This window comes from Argopecten irradians, chromosome 14, assembly GCF_041381155.1.
Source record: "Argopecten irradians isolate NY chromosome 14, Ai_NY, whole genome shotgun sequence".
Classification (NCBI taxonomy): Eukaryota; Metazoa; Mollusca; class Bivalvia; order Pectinida; family Pectinidae; genus Argopecten; species Argopecten irradians.
This window is the reverse complement of record NC_091147.1, coordinates 1,830,795-1,855,876: the sequence shown is the minus strand read 5'-3', so window position 1 is coordinate 1,855,876 and position 25,082 is coordinate 1,830,795. Positions and strand designations below refer to the sequence as shown.

Sequence of the window (25,082 nt, the reverse complement as noted above, 5' to 3'; positions counted from 1 at the left end):
CTTGGTTTTGTTATATGTTCCTAATTTCTACACACATGTCTGTATAATGGTATTTGTGAATTGACAGCTTTTAAAACTCCTATCAAATTTTCTTTCGAGTCCATCACGTTGATGTTTGGTCTGTAATCAATACCTAATTGTCTGTAAGCTGGTAGATGATACGATATATACGCTGTAGAGAAATCAATCAACTGCGGCAAATAGCCAGATCCTTGACAATACCAAGGACATCACGACATCGAGTAACATGCTTAGATTCTGAGGTGTATAATCAACACTTTATCTTCATATGATAACCATATCTTTTTATCAACTAGTTATTTGCTGCAGTCTCTTGAAATCGCAGATTGCAAAAAGGGTAGCCTATACAATTTTATTAATGATTAAGTTTTAACGAATCGACATTTACTCATTTTACTTCTTATAGAAGTATTTCTGCCTGGACGTTACTCTCTCTTATCATGTGTTTCATACTTTACGTGACGTTACAACAAAACAATGACGTGACGTCAGTATTAAGGATGACGTAACCAAATGACTGCTTCAGTTAGATTTCTCGCCGCAAAACATGACGTAGAAGATCTTAGAAATGTCGTGTTCTCTAACATGAAGTCGAGGATACTGTTTTTATGAAATGTTTCTGAGGAGTCTTTATTTGGGGTCCTATCTTTTAGATAACATTTCTGTAGATGAATGTTATTTATTCTGCAGTTATAGCCATTTATCGTTTTCTAGGATTTAGGAATTAGCACCAGCAATGAGAATCCATTTATTAGACGAAAGGCAACAATTAAAGCTAAATACTTGAAGTGAATTATATCGGTTTACATATGACGCATCCCTATCGACCTGTCAGCAGGATTCAGGATGATGTGTGATTTCTGTTTGAGTTTCATGATAAGTCGATACATATTAGACTAAAATTGTTATCAAGTCGCACTTTGTAGGCCTGTGTATATACTGTGCATATTAGATACTCTGATGAAAACGCTTGGTTTTCCTATTATCGTAATGTTTTACAGATACCCTTATTTTTATAACAGAATGATAACATATAAGATTTTTATATGCATGCACAATCTCCTTTTAACTAGCAGTTGCTGATCTACTTCTAATAGTGAGATTAAACTCGTATGCTGCAGTTAATGGTTACAGGAAATAGCATGAATGAATATTTCTTGGTTTTGCACTATAAAGTAAAAATGAAATCGCAAAATAAAAGTCATTTTAATACAAAAAAACCAGTTACGAATATTTGTGGTAATGATATTTACTGGTGGCACAATAGACATTATATAAGATCACAAAGCTTGAATCCAGTTTCGGTTGACGTGGTTCCTTTGTGTCTCCATAGTCTGTAAGGGAGATAAAATAAACATTTACTTTGCTATTGCTTTATTCCAAACAAATGCTCAGGGTATCATGCAGTAGTGTTTTATATAGAATTTTCAACTTTCATGAATAAAACGTGTAAAATGGATCACACCTTAATTTCCGTACCACATTTTTATCCATAACTTGGAGCACAGCATAATCCCCATATTCCAGCGATGCGACATCTTTTAACAGGTCGTTCGTTGCTATAGCACGCCCCTATACGACATATACCTCTGCTACAGCCGAATGTGCCTAAACACAAATACATACATCAAGTACGTATGTATGGAGAAACACAACACCTATCTGAAAATGAAGAGTATCATAAAAACTAACTCTAGAAACCGGAAACTTATGTATCAAGCTAAACATGTAAATATGGATCATAATGCATAACAGATCGATACCATGGCCTCTTTCATTAATTGCAAAGACATATTAAATGGTTTATTATCCCAATCGTAAATGCAAACTACATATTGTACGTTTTAAGTAAAAGAGAAGAAATAAACACCAATTAAGTGGCAAGATTGACTTTTATGTATTTTGTATTAAACGTAGTCTTGTAATTGTTAAATAGCAATTGTATCGTCTTCGTGAAGAAAAACAAGGGCTTATATGTTCTGTACCGCCATTAGCATGTGTTATGTAACATTTTATATATAGTACCAAGTAATACGTATTAACTCACTCTCGACCTGGTCGACACCAAGACACATCAGAGCCACGGTTACCAGCAGAATCGTAAATAACACTTTGTTGTTCATCTTCCAATGTATCGTTACTTCTACTGTGGCCAATGGTTGTGCTGCAGCCTTTAATGTTCGTATTTATAAGGTAAGATAACCGCAAATTTAAAGTGCTCATGTAATTAAATCCATGTTACAAAATTCCACCAAAAACTTTGACGGAGAAACATGGGAAGGGATTGCCGATGGCAAACTTTAAAAACCCCTTTTTAACTCGGTCAAAGCTACAGATGGATACAATAACAAACTATTTTAAAAAATTGGTGTTGAGAAAAACATTACTTTATGTAAAACCTTCATTAAAATGGACAGTCTGAATCCGTATGTTTAATTAAGTGGTTAAGTAATTAAATGTAATATATTTATAACGCAAAACAATTTTTAAACCTTGATCCAGGATTGTTTGTTATGTAGGGACATGTGTCACTTATACGACTTATGCTGTCTGTTGACTGTTTTATACAACCAACAACTAATCTATATAAACGGCCATTAATAACAATATTTCAGTGGGGCAAATAATCAAGCACACTGCGCACCTGCCCAAGTTTAATTCCAGCTTTAGAGAGAAAAATTTGTTTACTTTTAAAGATTCTACACGGCTATAATAAATTTGTATATGTAAACAAAAATCGATATATATTCAGCATACTAACGATAAGATATACAGTGTATGAAGTAAAATATAATAAATAGTAATAACTCGGGATATGTACACTATAATCAATTAAGGTGTATAAATCAATCTCTCTCTATTTTAGGATGTAAATAGTACTTTTTCTTTAAGACAAACGACATGCAACTTTAAATTATAGGTATCTTGTTAGATGTAATAACCAGAAGATTAAAATGTCATGGCAAGTACTGACCGTTGGTCGGTGGTTTTGTCCAGGTATTCCGGCTTTTCTCCAGCAACAAATCTTGCCCGTCCTTAAATGACCCTGACTGTTAATATGACGTTATAGGGATTGGATTTATTGAATATATTCTTAGAGGAATTGCTCCATACATGCATGGTTAACTTAGCGAAATCCAATTCCTATATTTACACTCACTCGACTTTTTATTTATATTTCAAGCAATAAAAATGTAATTTCAAAGTGACGTAATTAATCAATAAAAGTCGGTCAAAAGTGGGAGGAGCATACTCAAGTGAACAGCCAATGATGAGTCTTCACATAAGGTAGAATTGTTCATCCGCGACGACAAAAAAGTTCAATATTTTAGTGTAAAATAAACATAGCAAATAAAATAACTTTCAGAGATAATTTTATTTAATTACATTAAATAATTGTCCTTGATGTGCAGAGGCGATCTGAAATATGTGTGACCGTCTAGGAGTCAATCGTAGGAATGCGCCACTACATGTATATAGCTACAATGACCAGGAAGTGCGATTTGGCGCCATAACCAAACAATTAATAAAAACATTACATTTGGACATTACGTCATAAAAAACCGACCAATAGATACTATTTACATTGATATACAGTACATAAGACGGAAGATACCGGAACTTTACGAATACAATACAAGTGCTATTTAACAATACGAAAAAGTACGGGACAATTACAAGACTACGTTTAATACAAAATGCATAAAAGTCAATCTTACCACTTAATTGGTGTTTATTTCTTCTCTTTTAGTTAAAAACGTACAATATGTAGTTTGCATTTACGATTGGGATTATAAACCATTTAATATTTCTTTGCAATTAATGAAAGATGCCATGGTATCGATCTGTAATGCATTATGATCCATATTTACATGTTTAGCTTGATACATAGGTTTCCGGTTTCTAGAGTTAGTTTTTATGATACTCTTCATTTTCAGATAGGTGTTGTGTGTTTCTCCATACATACGTACTTGATGTATGTATTTGTGTTTTAGGCAGAGTCGGCTGTAGCAGAGGTATATGTCGTATAGGGACGTGCTATGGGAACGAACGACGTGTTGGAAGATGTCCCCGCGTACTTTGAAAATCTTTGTACCGGTATGTATGGTTTGCCTTCTAATGATGACGTTTGGTCTATAATCAGATGCTTATATTATGCGTAACTTAATTTTATTTTAAAATTAAATGTATCCTAAATGCTGCCATTTAAGTACTCTAGTAATCATTTATTTAATCACAAGATTAATGTTTTTATGTATGTATGCAAATCATATGAATTAACAATTTTATGAACATATTAAATGATCAGCACGTCTAAGAATCTGTATCCTTATATAGAAATATAAAGGTTATGGTAAATAAATTAATAAATTTTCTGGTCTTAAATATTCATACATTTTGTATATTGATCAAATAATGTATAACAAAAAGGTGCATCTCTTTCCGAGTTGATTATTCTGTTTTTGTATGTATTATTAAATTAATAGCATAATGTCATATACAATATTAATTATAGTGGTCACTTACCATTGTGTAGTTCTCAAAATTAATACAAAAAATGGGTAGGTATACAATAACTGGAAGTAGAGGAAACATTCGAAAAAGTAAAGAAAAATCCCTAATGAAATTCCCTTTCATTTTCTAATTAGACACACAAAAGCTGCTATTTCACTATAGTCATCAATACTAATTGTTTTGAATATTAAATGAAACTTTAGAGATGTAATCATGAATATCTTTGAAAATAAATAATATTATTTTCCCAAAAAGTTTCTTAAAAAAGCATTTTCAACAGTTTTATCTTTAGATGACAATTTTACCGGTTTCATATTTTTCATAATTTTTTGTTGACATTATAGTCCAAATCATTTCAAAATAATAGTAGTGCACAAGAACCAGAAATGGATGTATCACTTAGGTAAAAAATAGTATTGCTAAAAATAGGCCTCCAAATTTGGCCATTTTAGGTTTAAATTCTCTGTAAAAGTTTTATTTTAATTTTTTAAGTCTAACATATTTAGTCAATATTTGCGAAAATAAGCGATATACATTTGAGAACATGATATCGTTTGATATAGTTTTGGACCAAAAAGGGAACCTTGGTGTTCACCTCGGGAGGCCAACATTAAACCATCCCTAGCACAGTTTCTGTGGGGCTTTTAAATTTTGAAGGTATCTTACAGGTTCTTTGTCTTAGTACGACAAAAAGCACCTGGCAATTTTCTTCGTGGATTCAATGGTAGCTGTAACAGATCCTTTGGCCTAAACCCAAGTGATCTGAAGACAGTTTGGTATTAGTTCTATGTGTAGAGTTGACCGAATTAAAAAGAAAAAAATAAACAAAGTGGTCTCTCCATCGGAAATCCCTCCCTATACTTCCCATTCAAATTTCAGTTAATTTCTATACCATTGAATTAATTATTCAAGCACTTTATCCGGAAGACTGCTAATTAAATTAATTGTTTGCGGTTATCCTAGTTTATATATACGAACATTAAAGGCTGAAGCGACACCATTAATCACAGCAGTAGTTACATATTCGCTAATTGCGGCGCATTTATAGTATCTACATTTAAAACTTGTAGTTTTGCAGCGTCATAGAAACTACGATAAAACTCAGAGATTAAGTGGTTAAGTAATTAAATGAGTACATAGTGCGTGTAGTGTTTGGTGGTTGTGATTTAAAGGAGACGACAACATGTGCTTCTGACTGCATACTGTATTCACCGGAAGGCAAGACTTACAGACAGACAGTTCCTTTACTTTGATAGGTCCTCTCTCTCCTCAAACTTTTGAAAAAAGACGAGTTTCTAGTAATAGTATGTTCTCCACGTTTCGCGGCTACGAGTGGTCCCTTCATGTTCACAACCTCATATTTCACAGGGTTGAAAGGTGTTGACAGTTTGTTTTTCTTCTCAGATTTCACGAGCACGTGATCTCCTGGGTTCAGCGATTCCTTTACATTACGCCTGGTGTCTGCATATTCCTTCATGTAGCCTTTAGATTCAGCATCATTTGCTCTGTGTTTTCCATTGTTTTGTGTGTACTCCCGAAGCTTTGTTTTTAAGTTCCTGTTGAACATGGCTTGTGCCGGAGAAACTTTTGTTGTGCTGTGGGGTGTAGCCCGATAGTTCCTTAGAAACTTGAAAGGTTCTTGTTTCCAGTTCAATCCACTTGCAGTTGCTGAGCGTATTGTCTTTTCAATTGTCCTCATGAACCTTTCTGCTCCCCCAGTTTCTTGGGGCCAAAGAGGAATTATTTTTCTGTGGTGAAATTCAAAGTTCTCCGCAAATTCTCTGAATTCTGCGCCCCGGAACGGTCGTCCGTTGTCATTTTTCAACTCGATTGGAATTCCATATTCCGAGAATTCTGGGATTGTTGATCTTGCCGATGTTCATCGGACAGCTTCTACGATAGGAAACCGAGAGTAATTGTCAATTACTACAAGGAGATAGTCTCCGTTTGGGAATGGTCCACAGAAATCACAGGACAAGTGTGTGCATGGTTTGTCTGGTAGTTTTGTCATTAGCAAAAGTTCACGGTTGGTGCTAGGAGTTGACACGAGACAGGGTATGCAGTTCTTGCATATATCCTCTACAAGTTCATTTTTGCCTGAAAACCACACCTTTTCCCTTAAAAGCTGCTTGGTCTTCAAGATCCAAAAATGTCCTTCATGGGCAATGTTTACGGCATTTTGTTGTAGGGTGGCTGGAAGGACTATTCTACTTAGATGATGAAGGATACTTCCATCTGAAGTTGGGGCTACTGTTAGGTCATCTCGTATCCTCACAAACGGTTTAGGCAACTCATGATTCAGTGGTTCCCTCCATCTGCCTCACAGACCGAGTGATATGACTTCCTGTATCACTGGGTCCTTTCCCTGGCAATGTCCTCAAGCTTCATGGCTTTGGGATTGGAATGATGTATTCGACTTCACGGGGTGTCTCGACATAAAATCAGCGGGATTTGTCTTCACTGCGGTATACTTGACCAAAAAGTCGTGCGGCTGTAGTCTCAGTCGCCATCGCTCTATACGTGCTGGAGGTCATCCTCGATACTCCAGGGGTTCCGATCACTTATGATCTCTACACCCCTGGACTATCTCATAGCAAAACTGGAGGCAACAGAAGAGAACTGGTAAATTAGTTGTTTGATGTACATCAAAAGAGCAGTATAACGGTACACTGTATTTGACTGTGTGGCTTTGAAGTTGGGCGTCGCTCTCTCCGTAGTCTTCAAAGGAATTGTTTGCTGGCCTGTGATTGGACAAATGTTTTCCGCTGAACTGCTTTCAATTTCAATATGAGATAGTCCAGGGGTGTAGAGATCGTAAGTGATCGGAACCCCTGGAGTGTCGAGGATGGCTGGAGGTCTACACTTAGGGTTATTAAAGATTATTTCCAGGGGCTTGTGGTCAGTGTACAAAGTGAATGTTGATCCACACAGGTAAAAATGAAAGTGTTCACATCCCCAAACAATTGCTAATGCCTCCTTCTCTCCTTCTCTGTCTGAGAATATCTCAACATCTGACAATGACTTGCTCGCGTACTGTATTACCTTCCCTTCTTGAACGAGGATTACTCCAAGACCTACAGGACTGTCGTCAACAACGATCTCTGTCTTTTTAGATGCATCGAAGTACGCCATGGCATCTGTTGTTAACTTTGCTTTCAGGTCGTCAAATGACCGTTGTTCAGTATCTGTCCATTTCCATGGGGTGTCTTTATGGGTAAGTATGCGTAGCGGGGCTGTTATTGTTGCGAAGTCTGGTATAAATCTGGCAACGTAGTTCGCTAGACCAAGGAGACTGCGTATTTCACCTGGGTTTGTTAGAGTTTCTGCTTCTCTGATTGATTCCACCTTCGTAGATTCTGGTGATACACCCTTGGCGTTGAAAATAAAGCCAAAGAATTCATTTTCAGTCTTGTTCAACTAACATTTGGACTTGTTCAAAGTAATGTTCTTTTCACGAAGCCTCTGTAACACCTTGTTCAATCGTTCATTGTGACCTTTGTGATCCTTCACGAACACTTTAATGTCATCACTTATGTTGCGAACTCCCTCTAGACCTTCAAGACAATCACGAACTAAAGCCTGAAATTTCTCCGAAGCTGAAGAGATTCCGAAAATGAGCCTTTTATATCGGCGCAAGCCAACGTGTGTTGTAAAAGTAGTGATATAGCGCGATTCTGGGGCAAGTTCCACTTGGCGGTATCCAGCGTTAAGGTCAAGTTTTTAGAAAACGCATTCACCGTTCAAGTTCATAATGAAATCGTCGATAGTTGGCGTAATATGACGTTCTCTCTTGACAGCCTTATTTGGAATTCTCATATCTATGCAGATTCTGATTTCCGCTGGATTCTTGGGCTTTGGGGCAAATACTATAGGCGAAACCCATGGGGTTGGTCCTTCGACTTTTTCAATAATGTCCAAACTCTCTAGCCTTCCGAGTTCTGCCTCTACCTTTTTCTGTAGGTGAAATGGAATCCTGTGATGTTGCAGTGCGACAGGTTGTACAGTTTCGTCAACATATATCTTGGCTTGTAGACATTTTATACATCCCATACCCTCAAACCGATCTCTGTATTGTTCTGTGATATCTGGTTCCGTCTCGGGCTCAACCACTGTAATGACCGGAATTATTGTTGTAAGTTTCACCGCAGTGTTGTAACTAAGAAGAGAGCCAAAATGTCCCTTGACAACAAATACTTTTGACCTTGTTGAGTGTCCTTTCTATTTTATGAGAGTTTCAAATGTGCCTTCATCATTTATTTTCTCTGCCTCTCCATAGGGATAAGTTTTGGTTTTGGTAGGCTCCAGTTTTGGCTTTGGTGACAGTTTGGCATAGGTCTTTTGGTCTAGAATGTTTAAAGTAGCACCTGTATCCACAATGATGTCTACCATGTTTCCATTGTTCAAACAAATTGATGTTTTGGGCTGATTACTCTGTGTTTTGGTTATCGCCATAAACATATAGCCTTCGTCGTCAGACTCATCGCTTTTGTCGTTTACAACTCGACATTTGTTCCGCGTTGATCTACACACTTTTTGAGATGTGCAATCTTCTTACACGCATGACATGTTTTCCCTTTGGCCGTACAAGGGCGGTCTGGATTGTGGGGGTATGGTCCACCACAGTTGTAACAATTATTATTACTCTTACTAGTCTTTGCTCGCTTGTCTTGATATTTCCCAGAACTGTCAAACGGTCTATTTTCATCATTAGGGGGTTTATCCCGTCCATATGCAGGTTTACGTCTACCGCTTCCTCTAGAGCGACCTCCGTTCTGATTACGAACATGCTTCACTTGTTCTGTTACCTGTAATTTCAATCTCATGTACCTGCTTTTCACTAATTTCGAAAGATCTGGCAATCTTAAGTTTATCGGTCAGTGACATGTCACCATCACGCAGCACACGACGCCTTAATCTCGTTGAAGTGCACGACTGAATGATTTGAGATTTTATCTATGAGTCTAGGTCTGGGAACTCACAGTTCTCTGCTAATTTTCTCAACCTCATGTAATATGTGTCCATTTTTTTCATTTTCCTTTTGTTTTGATTGACGAAGATTGTCGATTTCTCTTGGGGCTGAAGAACTCGTCTAACGCATCTGTTGCTTGTTTGTACACGTCCGGTTCACTACCATCATTCAAATCAATAACAGGGACAAGTGTCAGCGTAGGAAATATTTTGTACACCTCCTCTCCTGCGTAGTGTAAAAGTAGTGCCTTTTTACGTTTGAATGTTTGGACGTTCATGGCTATTGTTGAATTGTCAAATCGATCTTTCCGTTTTATCCATCTACTAGATGTCGAACCATTTTCATATGGCCGAAATGGTTGGAAGGTTGGAGATTATCTATGTTGGGCGATTTGGACCGAACACGTGGTGTGTGGGTTGTTCACCGAAAAATCAGCTTAAGTCGAACAGAACGGGTGTTTGGGCGGTTCTGTGGCTTATTTGTGTATCACGGGTCACCAGGATATCATCCTATCATTGTTATCCTCGTCGCCAATGTAGTGTTTGGTTGTTGTGATTAAAAAGAGACGACAACATGTGCTTCTGACTGCATACTCTATTCACCGGAAGGCAAGACTAACACACAGACAGGTAGTGACGTAACAGTTACAAAGGGATAGACTATTATACGGATCAGGATCATGACGGATCATACAGGACATTACAGTGCCTATTCTTTAGCTGGATATACTATTATATGAAAAAGCCATTTTGTCACATCATACATATGCTGTTAGGGAAAAATACATACATATACAAAAAGGTTATGTTAGCTCCGGACGATATTTCATTTTACCTTTATGACTACCTTTATGATTGGCCAATCTGAGAGGTCACCGAAACTTGAGCTCTTGTGGCAACTTTGTGCCACAGGAAAAAAAGTCTATTCCTTAATGTTCAATTCGCACTTCAATTCGATACAGAAATCGTGCGTACTGTATATCGTGCGAGAAGCTCAGGGGTCGCCTACCCGATCACTTGGGTTTTATCTGGGCATTCCGGTTTCCTTCCACTCTAAGACTCCTCGCGCACTTTCATCCGGGCTACCAAAAGTGATTTGTATAAGTTAATAACTTTTTTTCCGCAATCGATGTGAAATAACGTTCATATTTTTATATCGTGCAGACATGGTTTTAAGATTGTACAACCCCAAAATGTGGCATAAGCAATTGGTCTGTTTTCAAATAGCAATTTAGAGATACGTGTGTTAGGAAATAAGTAAAACCAAAAGAAACGGGGAAATCAATAAATCAAATCAAAAAGCGTTTTTTTCAAAAATAAAGAAACTTTGAAAACTCATCTTCAATCAAAATTTTTATGTTAACTTTTCCAATGGCATTGATTCCATTTACCATTTTTTATACAAATGTAATAGACATATGAGTGCATAATGATAGTACAGCGAGAAAATTGATTATGTTGATGGGAATTAATGTAAACGTCACTCTCTGCAATCGGAATACTTCTTGAAAAGAAAATGAAATCCGATTGAATAGGCCGTTAAATCTGAGAAGTTGTCAATGACTTGGTGCAGGGATGACAAAGAATATGAGGAATATGAATTGATTATCAGTTGGACAAATGGGCACATATTTATAGCTACCATACTGTAACCATATGGAACACTTTTTTAATTTTATAGAGATTATTAATAGTGAGGCAGTGTTATTGTTATAAAATATGGTTAATAACCGAAGAAAATTAAAACATTTTTAAAGATATAAAATATGCTATTATTATGATATTATTTGCCATTAAAGCAATATAATGACGGTGCCTGATGTGTATTATAAAAGGAAATAAAAATGAAAATAATTAAGAAAGGTAAAGACAATTTAGCATTATTGAGGATCGAACCCGAGACCATTACATTTTGTGCCTTATGCAGTATCCGTTTGTCCACATTGTTTCGCGTCGAAAATACTTAAACCAGTGTTTGTTCAACATTTAAATTTAAATATTTCAGGCTAATTCGGTCACACCCCGTCTATTCGACATTTTAAGTTCTGAACAGAGGCTAGCGCACTTCATGCTCTCATTCCAATTTGTCTTAAAATATTTATTTTCTACATGTGTAGCATTGATCGAGTTAAAAAGAGTATTTTAGAAATTTTCATCGGAAATTCCTTCCTCTGCTTCCCCGTCAAAGTTTTCGTGGGATTTTATAATATGGAATTAATTACTCCCGCACATTATCCGGAAGACTGTTAATCAAATTAATTGTTTGCAGTTTTCCTGGCTTATGAATACGAATATGAAAGGCTGCAGCGCCATCATTGGCCACAGTAGAAGTAACGATATATTGGAAGATGAACAACAAAGTGTTATTTACGATTCTGCTGGTAACCGTGGCTCTGATGTGTCTTGGTGTCAACCAGGTCGAGGGTAAGTTAATAGTTTTTCCTTAGTATCATATTTAGTGTTACATAGCACATGCTAATGGCGGTATAGAATGATGTAATACCCTGTTTTATAAATAACCATTAATGAGGACGATTACTATGAACGATTCAATCGCACTTTGCTAGGCATGCTTGGCACTTTGGAACCTGAACAGGAGGCAGACTGGAGGAAACATAGCACCTATATATCATACTACATTAGTATGAGTTATCTATCACACCATATTTGTAACACACTCTGGCGTTCAGTTAGTTAAAGCTTTTGGGGGAATTTCATATGAAATGTACTAATTGGTGTTTATTTCTTCTCCTTTACTGAAATCAGAATGTACAATATGTAGTCCACAATTACTATTGGGATAATACACCATTTTATGTGTCTTTGCTTTTAATGAAAGGTGGCATGGTATCAACCTGTGTTGCATTATAATGATGAATTAAAAGACGATCAATATTTACATTTTTTGACAACTTTTATGACACTTTTCCTTTTCAGATAGGTGTTTCTGTATACACGCGTACAAAAGTTATGTATTTGTGTTTCAGGCAGAGTTGGCTGTAGAAGAGGTACATGTCGTATACGGTGCTTAAGGAACGAACGACATGTTGGTAGATGTCGTCTCGCTGGAATACGGGCAACGTGCTGTACTCCCATTTACGGATGAAAGGTGCGGAATTTAAGGTGTGCTCGTATTTCATACATCCATTTGTTCTATTGATTTGTCATTTCATAGCAATCGATATGCCACTGCATGTATGTAAGTTAGATAAATTCGTTCGCTGACTATTCGGAGCACCCGCTGATGTCACAAACATTCCCTTTAGGGATTACTGGGTATGGTGCATTGTGATTTTTTTCATATAGTATATTCATTATATTAACATTGTAAATGTGTTTAAAATATACGGGTATATTCATGGAATTTGGAAATTCCCTTTAATACCCTCCTGCATGATACAATGAGCATTTGTAATAAAGCGATAATGAAGTAATGTTTATTTTACCTTATTTGCAGGCTACGAAGACACAAACGGAACACGTTTACCAAAACTGGATTCAAGCTTTGTGATCTCTAAAATGTCTATTGTGCCACCAGTAAATATTATTACTACAAATATTCGTTACTTGTTTCATTAAAATGGCTTTTATTTTGCGATTTTATTTACTCCATAGTGCAAAACCAAGTAATATATATTCATGTTATTCCCTGTCATCTTTAACTTCAGTATACGAGTTTAATCTCACTGTCAAAAGCAGACCAACAACTGGTAGTTACAAAGAGTGTACATGCATGTGGTAATTTTATTCATTTTGTTATAAAAGTAAGCATATTTATATAATATTATGACAAAAGGGAACCATGCGTTTCCAACATAGTATATATATACACTGTATATACACAGACCCACAAAGTGCGACTTGATAACCATCAAACCTGATATGTATCGACTTCTCATGAAACTCATACAGAAATCAAACACCATCCGAAATCCTGCTGACAGGTAGATAGGGAGGCGTCATATCTAATTTGGCGGAATTTATTTCAAGTATTTAGCTTTAATTGTTGCCTTTCGTCTAATAAATGGATTCTCATTGCTGGTGCTAATTCCTAGAAAATGATAAATGGCTATAACTTCAGAATAAATAACATTCATTTACAGAAATGTTATCTAAAACATAGGACCCCCAAGAAAGACTCATCAGAAACATTTCACAAAATTAGTATCCTCGACTTCATGTTAGAGAACACGACATTTCTAAGATCTTCTACGTCATGTTTTGCGGCGTGAAATCTAACTGAAGCAGTAATTTGGCTACGTCATCCTAAATACTGAAGTCACGTCATTGTTTTGTTGTAACGTCACGTAAAGTATGAAACACATGATAAGAGAGATCAATGTCCAGACAGATATACTTCAAAACTTCTATAAGAAGTAAGATACAATGTGCACATGACGATTCATTGGATCTTAAGCAAATAACTAGTTATTATAAAGATATGGTCATCATTTAAGGAATAGATGTTTATTTTGTTGAGGTTATGAGGGTATAATGATAATGGAGCCCATGTAAATTTTATGTAACCCGGCTTCGCCTCAACAAAAATATCATCTCTTCCTTATATTTACAGTTTTTTAATTAATGAATATTATCAATTCCCGCGGCAGTTGCATATTTATTATTAAAATACACATATTTTGTTCTCTCCCGTCATCGTCAACGAATTCGATTGAACAGCTGATTGGAATCGAGTCATTTATATGTTCCCGCCAAAAGTGGGGTCATGATCCCACGTTGCTACGGCATCAACTATTCACATTACAATAGAATCGCCACTCGTATTGTGCTAACATTATACACTGATAATGATAATACTAGAAAGCATGGTTATTTAGTCCATGTCAGTGCAAACTGTTAATATATGAAGACGAAAAAAAAACACCTTGACAAAACTTTGTAAAAAATTGTCCATTAGCTTTCCAGTCCAATGAACCATCCACGTAATAGGGTACTAATATTGTGATAATAAAGTCCTGCCTCCAGTCTAAATGATAAATTGGTATCATCAGCTTGTTCACGGTAAAACTTTTTATGTTTCTCTGATATTTCTCGCAATATATTTTGATAGGGAAATGCAGGTTAGATCATTGCCTTTCCTATTTACACAATGTCGTTGTCGATTGAAGGAATATTCTATATATAACTTAAGTCAAAACTTTTGTAAAATAAAACAAAATCTCGACCGTTTAACGTACCTTCGAATAAATGTTCCCAGCGGGAATATCACGATTTAGAAGAGACAGAAAGGATAGTGTTTGTTTGAATAATCAATTAAGTAAGACTACATTCTGCATCGCTGCTAAATATTTGTAACTTATTGTGTAATATGTATGATAGAGCACGGAGTTCTGGTTTATTGGCCGATTATTTCTTTATGTTTGTGGTAAGATTGAATTTATTTTACACTTAACTAGTAAAACCAATGACAAGATCCTGTATGTGTTATCATGTGATTTATAATTTACGTGACGTTACAACACAACAATGACGTCGAAAGCCTTACACATTTCGTGTTCTTTTATATGACGTCGTAGATCATGATTCCCTGAAATGTTTCGGAGGAGGTCCTATGTTTTAGATTGAATTTATTTAACACTTAACTAGTAAAACAAATGATAATATCCTACTTGCAGAGAAAAAACAAATATCAACCAAGCAGTGTTGAAAGTTTTCTGTCATAATATTGCTATAACTTAACCTCTGGTCAACTAGTTCGAAAAGCCGTGGAAGAGTTAGACCGACCATAGACTGATGTATTTCATCCGCCCAAGATTTGTCAGTGACTGACCATAGACTCATGTAGTTCCTTCGCCCAAGAATTTTCAGTGACTGATCATAGACTGATGTATTTTATTCGCCGAAGAGTTGTCAGTGACTGACCATAGACTGATATATTATATATTTCCTTCGCCCAAAAGTTGTCAGTGACTGACCATAAATTGATGTACTTTATTCGCCCAAGAGTTGTCAGGGACCGACCATAGACAACTGCATTTCCTACGAGTTGTACTGGACTATATCAAATTAGAGTTCAATTTCGTAAAACGATATCATATTCTCAAAAGTACATATTTAATTGAATACTCAATTTGGGTTCATGAAAGGTTTTTGTACGCAGTTGGGCATATTGACATATGATTTTACTTGAAGATAAAGCTATTGTATTTCTTATCATGAAATAAATAGTAACTGAAATATGTAAAACATATTTCAGTTATGATTTTATAATGTAAAAAATGCAATTAAACATACAATATTAAGCAAATAATTCTGCATGTTATGAACTATTTGCATTTATAAACCACCATTTAGTTGTTAATGGCCATCCCCATTATAAGGTCTATGTCGTATAAAATTGTATTATTAGCATAATGGTTATACTGGTATTGTTACTGATAACAGTTTTAAATTGTCACAATGTCAAATGACTATTTACCTACACACAGTTATATTTTTATACCTTTTCCAATGACATATTTCTTACAATACAATGGTAATCATTTTTGTATATGTATATTCATCTACATCGGTTATTGTAACATCTTTCTGATGAAAAGATGATGAAATGAACTAACTATCCATTAGTTTCCACGAATTTTGAAAATTTTTATACCGGTATGGATAGTTTGCCTTCTAATGATGACGTTTGATCTATAATCAGATTCTTATATTATGCGTTACTGAATTTTATTTTAAAATGAAATATATCCCAAATGGTGTCATTTAAATACTCAATTAACCATTTATTTATGAACAGAGTTGAATATTAAATAATCAACATGTCTAAGAATCTGTATCCTAATACAGAAATATAAAGGTAATGGTAAATTCATAACCTCATTTTTTATTACTTCTAGTCCTAAATGTTCCTATATTGATAAAATAATGAATAACAAAAAGGTGCATTTATTTCCGAGTTGAACATTCTGTTTTTGTATGTATTTAGTGAACAGAATGGTGTCAGTTACACTATTGATTGTTATGGTCACTTACCATTGTGTAGTTCTCAAAATTAATACCAAAAAAATGTGTAGGTATACAATAACCGGAAGAGGGGAGACATTCGAAAAAAGTAAAAATAAGCTCTCCTAAAATTCCCTTTCACTTTCTAATTAGGCACTGCTATTTCACTATATTTATCAATATAAGTTATTTTGAATATTAGATTCAGTGTTGTTATCATGAATATGTTTCAAAATAGACAATATTGTTTTCCTAATTAATTATAAATTGCAATTAAATTCTTAGTGCATGCTTGAACTTTCTTAAAATAGACCTTCCAACAGTTTTATCTGTAGATGACAGTTTTACAAATTTCAGATTGTTCATAAAATTTAATCATCTTTTGTTGACATTATAGTCCAAATCATTTCAAATTATAAAATTAGTGTACAAGAACCGGAGGTGGATGTATCACTTCGGTGAAACATTAGTATTGCTAAAAAGAGACCTCCGAATTTGGCCATTTTTGGTTTAAAGTCTCTGTTAAAGTTTTATTTAAAAAATTAAGCCACACATATTCGGTCAAATTTGAAGAATTATGGGAAATACTTTTAAGAACATGATTTCGTTTTATGAAAGTGAACATTAAGTTGATATAGTTTTGGACCAAAAAAGGAACCATGGTGTACAACTCGGGAGGCCAACATTAAACCATCCCTAGCACAGTCCCCTCGTGCCTTTTGATTTTTAAGGTGTCTTACAGGTTCTCCGTCATATTACTACAAAATGCATCAGGCGTTTGTTACATTGGTTACATGGTAGCTGTAACAGATCCTTTTGCCCTCAACCCAAGTGATCTTAAGACAGTTTGGTATTATTTCTATGTGTAGCATCGACCGAATTAATCAGCAGAATATAAAAAAAAGTAATCTCTCCATCGGAAATCCCTACTTCCCCGTCAAATTTTCAGTTGAATTTTACACCGTCGAATTAATTATTCAAGCACTTTATCCGGCAGACTGTTAATTAAACTACATGTTTGTGGTTTTCTTAGCTTATAAACACGAACATTAAAGGTTGCAGCGCTAACATTGCCCACAGCAGAAAGTTTTATTTACGATTCTGCTGGTAACAGGGCTGTATACAAGGAAAAAATATCCACAAATTAAAATTCGAGAAAATGTTTCTCTTAACCACCACAAAATCAGAAAAAATAGGGATATTTACTTCTTTACAAAACTTTGAAGACAAATATCAACTTGCCTGGTTATCATGAGATAGTAGGGATTACTGCCATAGCGATAACGTTTTAAAGACAGCACATATTGCCAAAATCTTAGGTTGAAATTAACACAGAGAAATTGTATGACAACATGGAAATAACGGCCAAATAAGAATAAGAAATTGTAATCATACTCAGGTAAAAACGGTATAAAGCTTGTATATCTATAATCCGAAATAAAAATTAAAAGTAAAATCAAAATCATTTCTATGGAATATATATTCAGCCACTAAAGGGCCTTCTTCTGTCCAAAATAACACTAACCTGATAATCAACAATACTCATTTTGGTGGAATCATTTGAAATAAAACATTTTGAGTAAAGTCTTTACAAGTAAAAAAAACATTTTACGGTCACTCGCTCAGATACCATATTTGAACGAAGTTTGTCTATTTCTTTCAATGAAATAATTTGTCTTTTTAAGTGAAATAATACGTCTTATAATGCAAGAATTACCGTCTCAAGTGTTTAGATACATTGTAGTTACAGATTTATGTTTAATGTACATGACAGTGTGTAGGTTATTTACATATTAAAAGAAACAACTATATCAAGATATCCCTAAATGTAAAAGACATGAGGTAAATCATATAATCGTTTAGTGCCTATTTGACTAAACTTTACAAATTGGCCCTAAGATGGAATATCAAAACGGTGTTATTTATTTTGTGACTGATCAGATTACATTATCCTTTGGCAGTTATTACCACCATAATGAAGCCTTCTTTATAAAGTGAGATTGAAGTTTCTTTTGATCATTTATTTGAATAGGATAGTTATTTTAAATATCCGTAACGGAACTGGGTTTAAGTCACATAATTTTCAATAATATAATCTTCTATTTGAATTAAATTGATTAAATTATGTTAAAAAAAACGATTTAAAATCCATAGACGCATTCGCTTATCAGTTTTCTTAAATGTGATTTGTGATTTGAATTGTTTCTGGCTAATGTAATATCGTTCATGCATTAAAATAAAAGAAAAAGTATTTCTGTAAAATGTAAAACATCGACTTATATTGTTAATGTTCATGTTTTATAAATGTTTGTATTAAAATGGTAATTGATGACTAAATTCAAGCGGTTTAAGCATCCTTCATTATTTCTTCATCTGACAGAACTTATTGTATCAGTTTAACGTATTCATAGTAACCGATGGTCTTCATATACAATGTCATATTTCCAAATACCAGATATTATACTGGTACTTTAAAAATGGTCAAACGTGTGACTGCTCTTTATCTTGATGTTTTGGGTGTTGAAAAAAAGACATTCTGCTTTTTTGCGACTTTTTTCGTGATAGAATAAGAACATTCAACCGAAAAAGCAGAAAACTAATTCCGTTGCAATTTATTGTAATGGACAATTCTAACATCGACAGAGACACAGACTCGGATTACGACTTCGGACTTCGACGGTTTGAGGAGTCATCTCACAATGCATAGCAATGTATTATCAACATATCTTTGTACCTTATTCTTACACTATAGTTACAATATCCGCTAATTGCGGCGCATTTAAAGTATCTACATATAAAACTTGTAATTTTGCAGCGTCATAGAAACTACGTTAAAACTCAGAGATTCGCTATCCAGAGTACATAATCGTGTACACTTATCTCGGTTGAGATGTGAATTCTTTAGCTGGATATACTATCATATGAACAAGCCATTTCGTCGCATCATACATATGCTTTTAAGGGAAAATGACTATACATATACAAAAAGATTCTGTTAGCTCTGGACGATATTTCATTTTACATTTATGATTACCTTTATGATTGGCCAGTCCGGGAGGTCACCGAAACTTGAGCTTTATTGGCAACTTTGTGCTATGTGGAAAAAAAGCCTATTCTTGAATGTTCAATTCGCACTTCAATTCGATCCAGACATCGTGCGAGAAGCTCAGGGGTCGCCTACCCGATCTCTTGAGTTTTCTCTGGGCACTCCGGTTTCCTTCCACTCTAAGACCCCTCAAGAAATTTTTTCGCAATCGATGTAAAATACAGCTCATATTTTTATATCGTGCAGACATGGTTTTAAGATTGTACAACTCCAAAACTCAAATCAAATAGCACTTTTTCAAAAATAAAGAAACTTTGAAAACTCACCCTCAATCAAAATATTTATGTTAAAGCGACAATTCATTCTACGAGAACATTAAAATTTGTATATATATCGGAAACCCTCCAGTTCTAACGGAAATTAAATCAGTCGGTTTTACAGTGACATGTCAGAAAATCCCATGGTGGTGAAATGCGTGTGAAATATCCAAACTTACTCGCTGTCCGCAATTACACATTGTGGTCGAATATCTTGTATGCCAAACACAGTCCCTTGCTCGTAGAGTAATACTACTTTTGTCTATAACTGCTCAAATCGCTCCGACAGAAGTGTGTTTACCTTATTAGGTGAATTGTCTTGCCTAAAAATCATTATATCACCTCCACAGTGGTTATGTAGTTCATTTGTTTAACGTGCGTGACTTTGACTCGGATATGGGTACAGCGTACATATTGTACTTGCTTAATCGTATTGATCAACGATTTGTAATTACAACCGTTTCAATTAAAATACCAAACAATGACGTTGATTTTTTCAATATCTTATGTTAAATATTTCATAAGAAATGTAGAGAACAATACATTTATGCCATATTTTGCTTCTTGGTTATGTAAAAGAATTAGCCTGAGTGAATTGTCCATTTAACTGTTTCCAATTTAAATGTTTCCAATGTCATTGATTCCATTTACCGTTTCTTATACAAAATGTAATAAACATATGAGATTGATTATGTTGGATGGAATTAATGCAAATGTCAATGACTTGATGCAGGGATGACAAAGATTATGAGGAATATGAATAGATTATTAGTTGGACAAATGGGCACATATTTATAGCTACAATACTGTAACCATAAGAAACACTTTTTTAAATTTTGTAAAGATTATTGACAGTGAGACAGTATTATTGTTATAAAACATGGTTAATAACTGAAGCAAAATTAAAACTTTTAAAGATATAAAAAATGCTTATCAAGGTGATAATAAATACTCTTGATAATCATATTTTATTTGCCATTAAAGCAGTATGGTGACTCTGCCTGATGCGTATTATAAAAGGAAGTAAAAATAAAAATAATTAAGAAAAGTACAGACAATATAGAATTAGTGAGGATCGAACCCGAGACCATTACATCTTGTGCCTTATGCAGTATCAGTGCGTCCACATTATTTCGCATCGCAAATACTTAAAATAGTGCGTGGTCAACATTTAAGTTTAAACATTTAAGGAACATTCGGTCAAACCTCGTCTATTCGACATTTTAAGTAATGAACAGTAGAGGCTAGCGCGTTTCATACTCTCATTCATTTTTTTTAAATAGTTATTTTCCACATGTGTAGCGTTGACCGAGTTAAAAAGAGGATTTTAAAAATTGTCATCGGAAATCCCTTTCTCTGCTTCCCCGTCAAAGTTTTAGTGGAATCTTATAACATGAAATTAATTACTCCCACACTTTATCCGGAAGACTGTTAATTAAATTAATTGTTTGCGGTTTTCCTGGCTTATAAATACGAACATTAAAGGCTGCAGCACAACCATTGGCCACAGTAGAAGTAACGATACATTGGAAGATGAACAACAAAGTGTTATTTACGATTCTGCTGGTAACAGTGGCTCTGATGTGTCTTGGTGTCAACCAGGTCGAGGGTAAGTAAATACAACTATTACTTGGTATACTATCACCTATTAGTCCATGCCAGAACAAACACTTTGTAGGGTTTTACCTCCCAAAAATGCAACAGAATATGTTTCTTCATCACATAGATCTGACTTTATTTTATACAAGCAAAAATGTCAACAAACATCAAAATTCGGGAAAATATTTCTCTTGGCCCTCCAAAACATCAGAAAAATAGAGATGTTTCCTAAATTAACCAACTTTGAAACTAAGTTAAAACTTAAATGGTTATCATAAGATATTTTGGAATCACAGAATGGCAATAACGTTATAAGTACAGTACAAATTGCCAAAAATATTAATTTTATTGAAATTAACACATGGAGCTAGCATGACAACATGGAAATTATATTTTTATGTCCTTGTAACAGCCAAATTAGCTTTAGTTGAATAGTTAAGACAAGAAATTGTAATAATCATCAATACCATTAATACTCATTTTGGTGAATCATTTGAAATTAAACATTTTGATTAAAGGCAAGTAAAAACATTTTACTTCCACTCGCTCAGATAACATATTTGAACAAAGTTGGTATATTGGCATTTTTTTCAATGCTATTTTGAAGTGAAACGTGAATAATATGTCTTTTAATGCAATAATTATTCACTGCAATACCGTCTCAATTGTTTAGATAGTTATCAATTTATTTTCTATGTATATGAAGGTTATTCACACCTAAAAGAAACAACAATTTTCATTTTTTTGTCTTTCCATATTGGAACCAGATGGAAGTCGCATAATTGTCAATAAGATAATGTTCTATTTCAATTTTATTGTTAAAAATCATCAGTTATAATTTATTTACTGGTAAAATATTATGACAATCGAATGAAGCATGTTCGAAAAATTAAATGTTTAGTATTGCAGATTTATGGGTCATATTTTGATATTCAACCAAATTTCCGTGATATGGAGTTTTTACTATTAAATAATGTGGACATATCGATACCGATTTTACCATAAACTATCAAAAATGTACAATTGTAAGTACAAAATATACAAACAAAAAAGAGATTTTTACATATTTAGAAGCATTTACGTATCATTGTTCCGAAATATTGGCTTCCGAAATAGGTATTCTGTTAGATATAAAGTATATATTATATCAGTCCACTTCACAGGTTGTGATCTGGATTGTTTCTGGTGAATGTATTATTGGTCATGGATTAATATCAAAGAAAAGGTTTAAGACGTAAAAAGTCGCCTTAAGGTTCAGGTTTTATCAACGTTTGTTTTCAAAAAGAGCAAAAATGGTAATGCTGGCTATTTTCAAAACGTTTTGAGCATCCTTCATTATTTGTTCATTTGACTGAAATGATTGTATCATTTCAATGTATTCATACTAAACGAAAGTTGACCTTACTATACACCCCATTTCAAATGTCAAAAATAGCAGATATCATACTTTAAAAAATGTCAAACGTGTGAATTTTTGGGGTTTATAATAAACGACTTTCCGAACATACGATTTTTGCGACATTTTTCGTGTTAAAATTAGAACCTTCAACCCAACAATCTGTTGTAATAATTTGGAGGATGGGTTTCTATTTTTCATATTTCTACTGGACTATATATGTATGTTACATGGCACATGCTGATGGCGCTACTTATATTACATGTTTCATAAATACCAATTATGTGAGGGACGATTAGTATTAGTTATCCATCACGCCATTCCCTTTCTCTGTTCTATTTCTTGTAATTATTGGTCTTACGATTGTTTTTGAGGGCTGTCATATCATTTTTACTGAAAATAAGAATATGTTATGTGTAGGTTTTGTCAGATTCTAGATGTATCATTTAAATATGTTTTACAATATCTACTATTTTATATTCATATGTCTTAACAATTGATGAACGATGTCTTGGAACTCAGACTACCTATGTATTATGGCGGAATAATTTTAAAAATATCTTGTTTTACATGAAGATATTAGCTGTTAGGGACAAGGATTATTTACATTCCAATCTTGACACATATGTTTACATAGTTTTCTAAAGGTTGAGGAGGTGAACTGTTTCTCCATAAACGTGTACATGATGTATATATGTCTGTTTTAGGCAGAAGAGGTTGCAGAAGAGGTATATGTCGACCGAGTCGCTGGTGCCCCCGGGGCGAAAGACGTGTTGGATTTTGTAGTTTGTTTGGCACACGGGATGCGTGCTGTACTACTCGCTATGGATGAAATGATACGGAATCTAAGGTGTGGTCAGATGTCATACAGATCTATCCAATCGTTCTATTACTTTACCATTCCAGAGTAAACAATATTACTTTATTAAAACGAATTCATGTATTGAATTTACTGAAAATATCTCATTTTACTTCATCATATTGATTCTGTAAATATGTTTAAAATATTGGATAAATATCCTCCTTCATGGTAAAATAAAAAAAACTCCTTTTGTATGGAATAAATAGCTTATACAATACCTGGATTAAAAGTAAATAGTTACCTTCCTTACAGACTCAACTACGGACTATGAAGACACAAAGATACCACGTCAACCCGAACCATATCCTTTCTATATAATGTAGATGTGAATTGTGCCATCAGTAAATGGTATTACATTTTGTCCTTTGTTTATTTTATTTTATAATTTGCGAATTATTTACTCCATAGTGGAAGCCAAGAACTATTTACGCAGGCTATTTCCTGTTATCTCACAGCCATTAGATTTGTAGATACTACAGCTGGAATCAGATCAGCAATGGCCTATTTACTATTGATCTATAAATATAAGGTTGCGATATTATTGTGAATTCATGCAGGTCCATATTTGAACCAACATATCAGAGCAAAATAATTGAAATGACAAGATACCAACCTTTGGACCAAACGTTTTGACGTGTGTTACGACAAGTAAACGCTGTGCTAAGAATTCAAATTTCTACGTATGAAACGGTGGTTGTAGATATCAATCATTACATTTTATATCATGTGGAATATAGCGTTGAATGACTCAGATGAACTATATTATTTAGTTATTTAAAGACTTCGTTTAACACATGAGGCCCAAAGGGACTTCGGCGGTCAACTGATACCGTACTTCTGTTCTGTAACACAAACTACAACGTAATTTAATCGCATGAATCGCCATTGTATTGAACAAAATGATTTATATTTGTGACCTTAAAATTATATGTATTTATTGTTAAAATATCATATACACTATAATAGGGCGGAATCAAATGAGTCGGATATATAAAAACTGAATCTAAATGAAGAACATGGGAACAAGTTTAAAACGGACATATGAAGACGGTTGCCATATCAGACTATACCCAGCAAACATAATACATACTTTGTATCCAAATCCATCCTCGTAACGTTCCTCGCAAATTCCAGCTCAATTCTACTGGAGGATCTTCAGGAGTAAAAATAACAACACTTTGTAAGGATCATGCTCAATTCTGTTCAATGAATGGTCCACAGAACCTAGTAGTGTGCAGTAATGTTGTAGCGGTTCCCGTTTCCTGAATATCGTTGTCAATGTTCAACATAATGATAACAGTTGATCTAGATCAGGGGTAAAAATGAAATATGAAACTTGATCTTAAAATCAGAAGTGATGTGAACAAATAGCAATAGCATCAGTATCATTCA

General features: G+C 34.4%; 3 long non-coding RNA genes across 5 annotated transcripts; 2 read left to right on the top strand and 1 right to left on the bottom strand.

The window, feature by feature from the left end:
• Positions 1–1,254: 1,254 nt before the first annotated feature.
• LOC138307375 (uncharacterized) lies at positions 1,255–2,223 on the bottom strand. 2 transcript variants are annotated; one of them, XR_011205979.1, is made up of 3 exons: positions 2,069–2,223; positions 1,487–1,629; positions 1,255–1,355 (listed from the first exon to the last, which is right to left on the bottom strand). It is a non-coding gene; the product is annotated as an uncharacterized lncRNA (long non-coding RNA). The 2 variants fall into 2 exon arrangements; XR_011205980.1 differs by having other exon boundaries at positions 1,501–1,629.
• Positions 2,200–24,049, top strand: LOC138307373 (uncharacterized). 2 transcript variants are annotated; one of them, XR_011205977.1, is made up of 5 exons: positions 2,200–2,214; positions 4,017–4,119; positions 21,319–21,442; positions 23,536–23,678; positions 23,943–24,049. It is a non-coding gene; the product is annotated as an uncharacterized lncRNA (long non-coding RNA). The 2 variants fall into 2 exon arrangements; XR_011205976.1 differs by lacking the exon at positions 2,200–2,214 and adding an exon at positions 3,670–3,684.
• LOC138307374 (uncharacterized) lies at positions 11,779–13,061 on the top strand. Its single transcript, XR_011205978.1, has 3 exons — positions 11,779–11,928; positions 12,492–12,627; positions 12,962–13,061. It is a non-coding gene; the product is annotated as an uncharacterized lncRNA (long non-coding RNA).
• Positions 24,050–25,082: the final 1,033 nt, after the last annotated feature.